Source organism: Nicotiana attenuata, unplaced genomic scaffold (assembly GCF_001879085.1).
Source record: "Nicotiana attenuata strain UT unplaced genomic scaffold, NIATTr2, whole genome shotgun sequence".
Classification (NCBI taxonomy): Eukaryota; Viridiplantae; Streptophyta; class Magnoliopsida; order Solanales; family Solanaceae; genus Nicotiana; species Nicotiana attenuata.
Window position 1 is genome coordinate 101,898 of NW_017670730.1, and position 10,249 is coordinate 112,146.

Below are 10,249 nucleotides of genomic sequence, written 5' to 3' on the forward strand. Positions count from 1 at the left end.
AAAAATAATCTCCAGACTAGTTGTAAAATATTAATGCTATAAAAAACTCCATTAACAAGCACTCTGTTTACCTCGAAATACGAGTAACAATTTAACTTGTAGATATGTGATATAATTCAATACTAATTAATAACCAAGAAATCAAACGTATAAATTAAAGAAGTAAGTTGAATCAAACCAGTGCTGAAACAAGTCTTGGCCTCGATCTCTGGTGGCCTCGAGGTTGATCGGCAAGAACAGTAAAGTAAGAGCAATAAAGTTAAGAGACAATTCTGATGAGTAATGAGCAAGAAAGTAAGAGAGTATATTCTATTGTCAATGATTGATGATCGTTACAAATGATTGGGGTCCCCTTTATACAGTAGGGTAACCCTAAATAAGGTACATTTCTAATTTTAGCAAGGAATCTTATTGGGACAGTTGTCTAACCGCCTAGTACTAATCCGTACAAATTTGTTCCGAAATTTACGCCGGGATCTTGGGGATGTTGCGGGAATCTTGCTCTTTCTGTTACAAACCCATAATGGCATCATCTCGGGGTTGGTTACACTCGGCTTCGGTGCTCATAGCGTACTTCGATCTTCGAGCCTTGTACTATGTTATCGGGATCGAACTTGGTCCATCGGGCTTGAACTCGACCCATCCTGAACTCGGGCTTGAAGCGACTCTTCGAGCCCGTGAAATCGGGCATACCTGATTTTGACCGTATACAGATAGTCCCCGCGTTTCTTAGAGTAAGATAATAAGAAACGATTTGATCTTTGATCCTCCGATGCCTCGATCATGATGTCAATCTCGTGACGTCAGCGACTCAAGTGATGGAAAGGTCGCGTCTGCATAGTTCCCAAGGCCATTAATTGAATGCGGCCGATGGTCGGCCATTGGCTTCCCCAAACCGTTAAAGCGGCCACTATAAATAGGTCAATTTTACAACTTTTACAATCTTTACTTCTCAAATCTTTCTCAAAACCTCACTCGCTTCTTTATCTTTCCTGATTCCATCCTTTCTTCAACTTGTTCTTGCTACAGTAGCAACTTCTTCTCTTCTTTTGAATTTCTCAGCAGTAATGGCCAAAACATTTAAAACCGTTCCTCGGAAAGAAAAAGCCTCCTCCTCATCACGTCCGGCCGGGGGTAGAATGACGGTGTCACCTCGTATCGAGGTGTGCATCCTCGGGCCATGCGAGCTATCTTTCGATTTCAAAATCGATAAGCCGGTGTCGCTGAAGTCAAATTGTCATGTGCTCCCAATCACGCCAGACGACAATCTCGGAGAGAAACTCTCTTGAAAGTGCACGCTCGTGGCTTTGACCTCTCAGCTGATATTGAAAAGGCAAAAACTTTGGAGGACGAGGCTGCCACTTTACTCTCTGATGATGAAGATTCTGCTAGTGGTTTCGAGAGCAGAGGAGATGAGGATGAAGTCCCTGAGGAGGAGGTTCCCGAAGATGCGGATGCGGCTCCCAAAGTAGATTAGGCTCTTAGGATTTTGTTCTTTTTTTTTTGTAAGGCCCCTTGTGGGCGATGTAAATACCCTTTATGAATATAAGAAATTCCTTTTCTTTCCGCCCCATCTCTGATTTGTTTCGAATTCTGCTTCGTCTCCGTTTTGTGAAAAATTTTGATGTTATAACTTCAATGATGGAGTGAGTCGTGGCTCGGACTCAGAGTAGAACAAACCCTTAGGTTTTTTAGTAATCAATGGGCGATCTTTGAACTAATAATGGACTACCTTTTAAGTTTTTTTGATGAATCCTTGAGCTGCGCTTAAGCCGATTTGATGCGAGCTCAAGATGATGGGACCCTTAGATCCGAGTTGAGTGAGAATAAGGTCTCGAACCCTAAGTGTATCGGCCCTTAGGCTCTTTAGGTCGGGCCATTATGGCCTCTAAGAGATGGCTCTTATTTCCCATTTTCGTCTTAGAAGACTTAGTAATAAATTTATTTATGCCTTGGCATGCATTTTTTACCCATCGATCAGAACCCTTTTATTTTTAGTGCCTTAGCAAAAGTTTGTATTTGAATAATTAGTTACCTCGTGAGGCTTTTTGAGGGCTGACTTTATCGAAGCCCTTTGATTATTTTGCCGAGGGTAGCCTTTATTTAATCGGTTTTCTGAGAATTCGAAGGCCTATTTTTATTGCGGAATTCGGACGTCTCCGAGCCGCGTTATTTTGGTCGTAGCCTTTAATATGGCCGTAGCCTTTGGGTGTGTCTCTTGGACTTGTTTCCCGATAACCTTTTGAACTTGTCCGAAAGGTTAGTCCCCGAGTATGATAGCCTTGGCCTTTGCGTCGGGGGATGCCTCTTTGAGGTCTTATAAATTTGAGTTCAGATACTCGAATGTGTTAACTATCGATGGTAGTCCCCGAGTATTCGAGGTGTATTTTCGTTTTGGCCCTTGAGCCGTTTTTTTCCGAATCATAAGTATGGAGCTCGTATAGTAGCAAATTTCTTTGGGACACAAAGTGTTTGATATAGAAAGAATGCTTCTTTGAATAATTCATACATGCGTACATGTTTTGCCATAGAGAAGAGAGATTTTAAGGTCGGCGTTGCAATTTTATCAAACCCCCATTGTAAGGCCCCGTGGAAATTTTTGCTCAAAAACCCGAACCCTCTTAGTGCCAAGTTAGGAATATGTGTTAGAAATCTATAAAAAATTTCGCGGCGCCTTTTTGATGATCTGTGCATTAAAAGTTAAGGAATAATATTTTTCCAGAAAAGCGCATTTCTGCGGTCCATTATGCGGTCGCATAATAGCTATGTGGACCACATAGTCGCCGCAGAGTGAATCAGTATGCTGGTTAGTTTTGAAGTCAATTATGCGATCGCATAATCAATATGCGGGCCGCATAGTTATCGCATAATCTCCTAGGAATTTCGCGAGGGGCAGTTCTGCGGTGCATTATGCGACCGCAGAACAAGTATGTGGACCGCATTCTTGTCGCATACTCAGGCGGTGTGCTCCAGTTTTGGGGGCCATTCTGCGGTCCCTTTTGCGGGCTACATGTCAACTATATGCGATCGCAGATTGTGTCGGGCTCCTATTTTCTAACTTTTAAAACCCGACCCCATCCCATTAAAAATACCCCATTAGACCCTTTTATGCTATTTTCTACTGCATTTAGAGTGAGAGCAAGAGTTCTAGAGGGAGAAAGTGATCCCCACCAAGCTTCTACTCAATCCTTGCCCCAAATTCTTGAAGATTATTAAGTGAAATTACTAGGTTTTCATCCTAATAGGTGCCCTAATCTATGATTTCAAAATTTCTATTAAAATAAGTGATTAATAAGTGGGTTCGTGGGTATAAGGATTGATAATCTTGCATGCATGAGTGACAATAGTGTATGGGGAGGTTGTAAGTTAAAAAGATAGCAATTGGGGTGTAAAATGATAAAAATCTCTCACAAAAGGGTCCTAAAATCACAATACACACTTAGTGCTTGGTAATATATTCAAATGAGCTAGATTCTTAATCATGTCCCTAATTCTGGGTTCAATTTGTAATCCTCATGAAATAGATCGAAGTGCTAGAAAATTCCGAAATTATTGTAAGGATTTAAGGAAAGCTCTGTTGAGGTATGTATGGCTAAAACCCCCCTCTTTTTAGAAATTAAGCTCCGTTGGTGTTTGTGTAAATGCAGTAAGATTAAAGTTGGATTGATGTATTGATTGTTATTTCACATGAATTGGTGTTGCAACTTTATATACGTGAAAGGTGTGTCTCAATATGATCAATGTGCTATTCTTGATAATTTAAAGATGTGCAAAGAATATGAATCATGTATTGAAATGCCTAGACCTCAAATCAAGATTGAAACTGCGATTGTTGTGCAATCTATGTGAAATATTATCTATGCTTACAACTTAGATTGCTCTTGTGTGTACCTATTATCCTAAAATTGCAAAGTTAACATTGAAATTGGAAATGATGTGAAATGTGGCCTAGTGCCAAGTATGATGTAAAAATTGTGGCCCCAAGTTCCTTCGAATTGTTATATGTGGACTAAAGATTGAAATGAGATGATTAATGAAAAAGGGACAACGTCTTGGTATGACGGCCTAGCCGATCGGGCCGTGATCGGACGCCATTCCGCACACATGGTGGTATTGTGCTGAAATTAAATCTGGAAAGTGAGTATGGGATTGTGATGGAGGTATATGTCTCAAATGAGGCAACCTAGCCGATCGGGTCGTGATCGGACTCCGCACAAGAAAGCGGTGGTATTATGAATGGTGATGAATAGTACTAAATGTCCCAACCTAAAGCTATGGAAATTATGTGACAGTTATATGATTCTGTTATTTGATGTTGTGGTGATTGTTTAAGCTTTTGATTTTGTGATTCTCTTGTACTTGTATGATAGTTCTTTCTAACAAGATGGTGTTTAGTTATACATACTAGTACTATTCCATGGTACTAACGTCCCTTTTGCCGGGGCGCTACATTTTTGAATGAATGTAGGTGGTTCTATAGCGGGCAATGCTGACCACAGCTAGCGGAGTATCCTCTTCTCAGAAGTCTTGGTGAGCCCCTTTCCTTCAGGGGTTATGTTGTACACCTTTTGTTATAAAATTTCCACTTTTGAGGTATAGCCGGGGCCTTGTTGCCGGCATTATCATAACTGGCTTTTGTATCCTTAGAGGCTCCGTAGACGTTTTTGTGGGTTATGTCCAGGTATTGGATGGGTCACTAGATTATGTTGTAATTCTAAACTTTTGTTTCCCCTAAACTGTAACTGCATGATGTTTTGGGAATATAACTATGGTTTAAGGATGGTAACATAAAATGAACTTGTAATGTTTCATGTACGATCTTTCCTATGATCTAACTAAACGAAAGCATGGTTTTCTTAGTCGTATTGAGTTGGGTAGAAAGTGTTCAAAAGGCTTGCTCAGTTGGGTTCACTTGATTGAGCGCCGGTCGCGCCTCCAGAGGTTGGGGCGTGACACCCACGATAAAGTCGGGGACTGTACAGTCTGATCAGATGATCGAGGGTAAAAGACATCCCCTCAACTTGGCTCGGAAAGAACCTGATTAAGTAAACGATTTGCCAGAAGGAGGGGTAGATCTGGCCAAGCGTCACTCGGTATCGTTGGCAAAAGTCAAGAATAACTGGATCTATGGGACCATGAGCCGGAATTGCAGGACCCAAGGTAAATGGGTAGGTATATACGCTCAAGTACCCCGCTTTGTATGTAGTGATTTCCTCCTCGGAGGAAGGAGTCACTATTTCTTTATTATCCCACTTGCAATCCTCATTTACTTGCCCGAGCTCGACCTTGGTCACCAAACAAACATATCGAGACATGGGCTCGCATCGGCCTGGTGTCGATGTAGGTTTCTCGATTTTGAAATCGGATGTTATTTCACATGGCGGGGGGATGCACTCCTCAATACGAGGGGGCACTGCCGGTTTACTCTTGGTCGATCGAGAAGATGAAGAAGCTTTTTCTTTTTGGGAAACCGGTTTAGAGGTTTTAGCCATCGCAATGCGGAGGATCTAGGAAAATGAAGAGTGTTGATAACGAAGAGAAGAGAGAGTTCAAGGAAGTTGAAAAATGCTAATGAGACTTTGAGAACAATATGAGAATAAAGTTTTTAAGGTTGTGAAATTTGTCTATTTATAGAGGTCACATAAGCGTGCTGGGGAAGCCAAAGGCCGACCTTCAGCCACCTCCAATTAATGATTTTGGGAATCGCACAAAAAGCAACTTTTCAGTCGCTTCAACCGCTGATGTCACGATATTGGCATCAGGACCAAGGCATCAAGGATTAATTCGTCAAAAATCATAAAGTGCAGCCTATAAGTCGAGTTCGAGCAGAGTATCCATTTGATTACTAAGCCCAAGGGCTATCCGAGTTTGAGGAGTTTTTTGCTCGAGAACTGTGAGAAGGCCTGACGGCTATCCTTATTACAAGTTCGAGCAAATGCCCGCTCGACTGCAAAGCCCAAGGGCTACCCGAGTTGGAGAAATCTCTCACTTAGGGACTACAAAAAGATCTAAGTATTAACTTCATTTCGAGATCTCGCTCTCACCTAACTCGGGCTCGGGATTCACGATGTTCCGAGTTCACATTTAAGCTCAGCTCGGGGATTAACGAGAACCTCGAGGGGTATTATATTGATCAATTAAAAACCTAATGGTTTATTATGTCCTGGGCTCGATATTTGGGCTAGCCATTGAAACCATATAATCGAGTCTTTTACGAATAAAGGTAGAATAAAATTCAGCATGGACCGAAAGTTATACAAGGATCCTTTTATACTTCCAAGAAATATTTACAAAGTATAGCTACGGCACCCACGAAGGATACTTACACAGGAACAAAGAAGCAAAAAACAAAAGCCAAAGAATCCAATCCACTTCTAAGACCACGTCCTCGAGAGCATCGTCTTCAGAAATCCTCTTCTCAGAGGCACCATTTCAGATCTTTAGGAACGTCTATATAGGGCAGAAGGCCCTCGATAGATTTAATTATATCTCCAGCAGCCGAGATTGAGCATTCTATTGAAGTTTTGGGCCACAATACATTAAAAAAGAACAAGCAAAAGGAAAAAACCAAAAGGGGTTGCAAGATGCACGAGCAACAATCCGAGAGTGTTCATCCTTGGAACTCTGTTTCGGTGTGGGATGCAAAAGTTAGTAGATAATAGTTCCACCTCATTCCATAGAAAGCAAAAGGAATGAAGCACCACACCAGGTTGAAGTTAAAAGAGATGAGCAGCAGTGTAAAGTTCGCATATCTTCTGATACGGGAGGGATTCGGTGCCTTTCTCTCGTTGTCTCGAGCCGAAGCTTTGAAAAAGGAAGCCTTGGCGTAACTGATAAAGTCGCTGCCATGTGACCTTATTGCCACAGATTTGAACCACAGAAATAGGTGATTAGAGGAAGAGGTAGAGAAGGGAAAGGACTAAAAGTAGATGAAGAAGGAATAAGTATAATTTTTGTTCAGCCAAGTAACCTCTTATTTATAGAAAGCCGACGACGGGACCGGCGGCGCAAGTGGCCGACAAAGGCTGAAACGCATTTGAAGATTTGGGGAAGCACACTGACATGACATTTCCGATCACTTCAAGCGCCTACGTCATGGGCATGACATCATCACGAGTGGTTCGGGAAAATCGAGGTTCAAATCATTTCTTATCATCTTATTCTAAGAAACGCGAGGACTATCTATATACGGTCAAAATTGGAGAGCTCGATTTTGAAGACTTAATCATGCTCCAAGTCCGAGTTCTGGAAGCTCGAAGCCAGGCCCGTATGAGCGCACCTCAAGAAGCAAATCGGGGACCCATCATGATCTGCCTCGAGGGTAGTACAATTTCGAGGGCACTCAAGAAAGAGCGGGAATTTCTCAAGGACACGTGGGTCAGGGCATAAATTATAGGATAAGATTTGTACAAAATAGTACGAGCCTGCACTAGGTTATTGTACAGCTGTACCAATAGAATTCTTTATCATAATTGGAAATGTACCATATTAGAGTTTCCCCTCCTATATAAAGGGGACCCCAATCATTTGCAAGGATTATCTCATTCACTACAATAAAACATTCTATTCTGCTTTTCTTGTTTACCGTGCTCAACGATTATTCTTCAGCTTTATTGTCTTTACTTTATTGTTCATGCTTTATTGCTCTTAGCTCACCTCGAGGCCCTTAAGATAATCGAGCTCGAGGTCCTTATTGCTCTAACAATGCTGATTTGGTACATCAATTCTTCTTACTTAAACCTAATATTACTTGTATATCCACTAGTATTAGAATATATCACATATCTTTGAAACCATAAATTATATTTAATTGTTACTCACATCTTTCGAGGTAAACAAATATAAAACAAGTAGATAAGTAGAATAAGAGAAGAAAAGATAACTTTCTTATTACATCAAGTGTTCAAGTGTGTTCCATCTCACATTTCATGCCTCTATTTATACTATTACATATGAAGGTTATAAAATGATTGTCTTAAACATGACATTAACAATTGAGATCACGGGGGAAGATCATGGGGAGAGGTTATGGAGGTGTGGGAGTTACAATCATAATAGTGATGAGTAGTGGGTGGTTATTTACATCATGGGTGAAAATAGTGGGAGTAGTGGACATCCATATTAACTATAAGTTTTACAACACTCTCTCTTGGATGTCCAAAAATAGATAATATGCCTCGTTAAAACCTTACTAAGAAAAATAACCCTGTGGAAAAAAATCTTAGCGAAGGAAAAAAGAGTACACATATCTGTATACGCTTTATTTGCTGCCTCGTTAAAAACCTTACCAGGAAACCCATGGGACAAAACCTAGGCTAAGGGAACAAGAGTACAACGCGTATCTTACTCCCCCTCATGAAAATATCACTTTATTTCTCGAAGACGCCGCATTACAATCTTCTGTCTCAACTTCTCAAATGTTGATGTTGGTAATGCCTTAGTGAACAGATCAGCCAAATTTTCACATGAACGAATGTTTTTAACATTAATTTCACCATTTTGTTGAAGATCATGCGTGAAAAAGAACTTTGGTGAAATGAGCTTTGTTCTGTCTCCTTTGATGTATCCTCCTTTCAGTTGAGCGATGCAAGCAGCATTGTCTTCATATAGTGTAGTTGGATTATCTTTTTTCATAAGAAAACCATACATTTCCTGAATATGTTGAGTCATTGATCTCAACCAAATACATTCCCGACTAGTTTCATGAATGGCTATTATCTTAGCATGATTTGAAGATGTGGCAGCTATTGTTTGTTTCATTGAACGCCATGATATAGCTGTACCTCCATATGTAAACAAATAGCCTGTTTGAGATCGGACGTTATGTGGATCAGACAAATAACCTGCATCGGCATAGCCAATCAATTCTGACTTGAATTCATTAGAATAAAACAATCCCATATCTATATTTCCCCGAAGATATCTAAATATATGCTTAACACTATTCCAATGTCTTCTTGTTGGGGAGGAGCTGAATCTTGCTAATAAGATTACTGCAAAAGCAATATCTGGTCGGGTATTGTTGGCAAGATACATCATTGCCCCAATTGCACTAAGATATGGAGTTTCATCACCAACGAGCACTTCATCATTTTCTTGAGGCCGAAATGGATATTTATTTATATCAAGCGATCTCACAACAATTGGGGTACTCAATGGATGTGCATTATCCATGTAAAATCGCTTTAAAACCTTTTCATTGTATGTTGATTGATAGACAAAAATTCCATTTGGTACATGATCAATTTGTAGGCCAAGATAAAATTTTGTCTTACCAAGATCTTTCATTTCAAATTCTTTCTTCAAACACTCTACAGCCTTTGGAAGCTCTTTAGAAGTGCCAATGATATTCAAGTCATCAACATACAGAGCTATGATGACAAATTCAGATCCAGACCTCTTAATAAAGACACAATGGCAAATAGGGTCATTTTTGTACCCTTCCTTTAGCAAATACTCGCTAAGACAATTGTACCACATCCTCCCTGATTGCTTCAATCCATATAAGGATTTCTGAAGCTTTATTGAACAAGTTTCTCTTGAACTTTTATGTGCTTTAGAAACTTTAAATCCTTCAGGGATTTTCATAAAATTTTATTGTCCAGTGAGCCATATAAGTAGGATGTGACAACATCCATCAATCGCATATCAAGCTTTTCATGGACTGCCAGATTTATTAAATACCTGAAGGTAATTGCATCTACCACAGGAGAATATGTCTCCATATAATCAATGCCCGACCTTTGCGAAAACCCTTGTGCCACAAGTCGTGCTTTATATCTTACGACTTCACCTTTTTTATTTCGTTTTCGCACAAAAATCCATTTGTACCCCACTGGCTTGACACCTTCAGGCATTCGGACTATTGGACCGAAAACTTCACATTTTTTGAGTGAAGACATTTCCGCTTGAATTGCCTTTTTCCATTTTGGCCGATCATTTCTCTGTCTACATTCATCGACAGATTTTGGCTCAAGATCCTCATCTTGTTGCATTAACTGCAGCATTATATGCAAAATTATTGTTAACAACAACGTTATTTCGGTTCCACCTTTTTCCCGTAGAGACATAACTTATTGAGATCTCTTCATTTTCATCATTTCCAGGTACTAGAACCTAATGTGAGGTCTTATCAATTAATATGTATTTATGCTCCTCTTGAGCAATTGCCTCCATGTTATGATCAACTTGATCATTTGCTCCTTTCCTTTTTTGGGGATTCTTATCCTTGGAACCAATTGGTCTACCA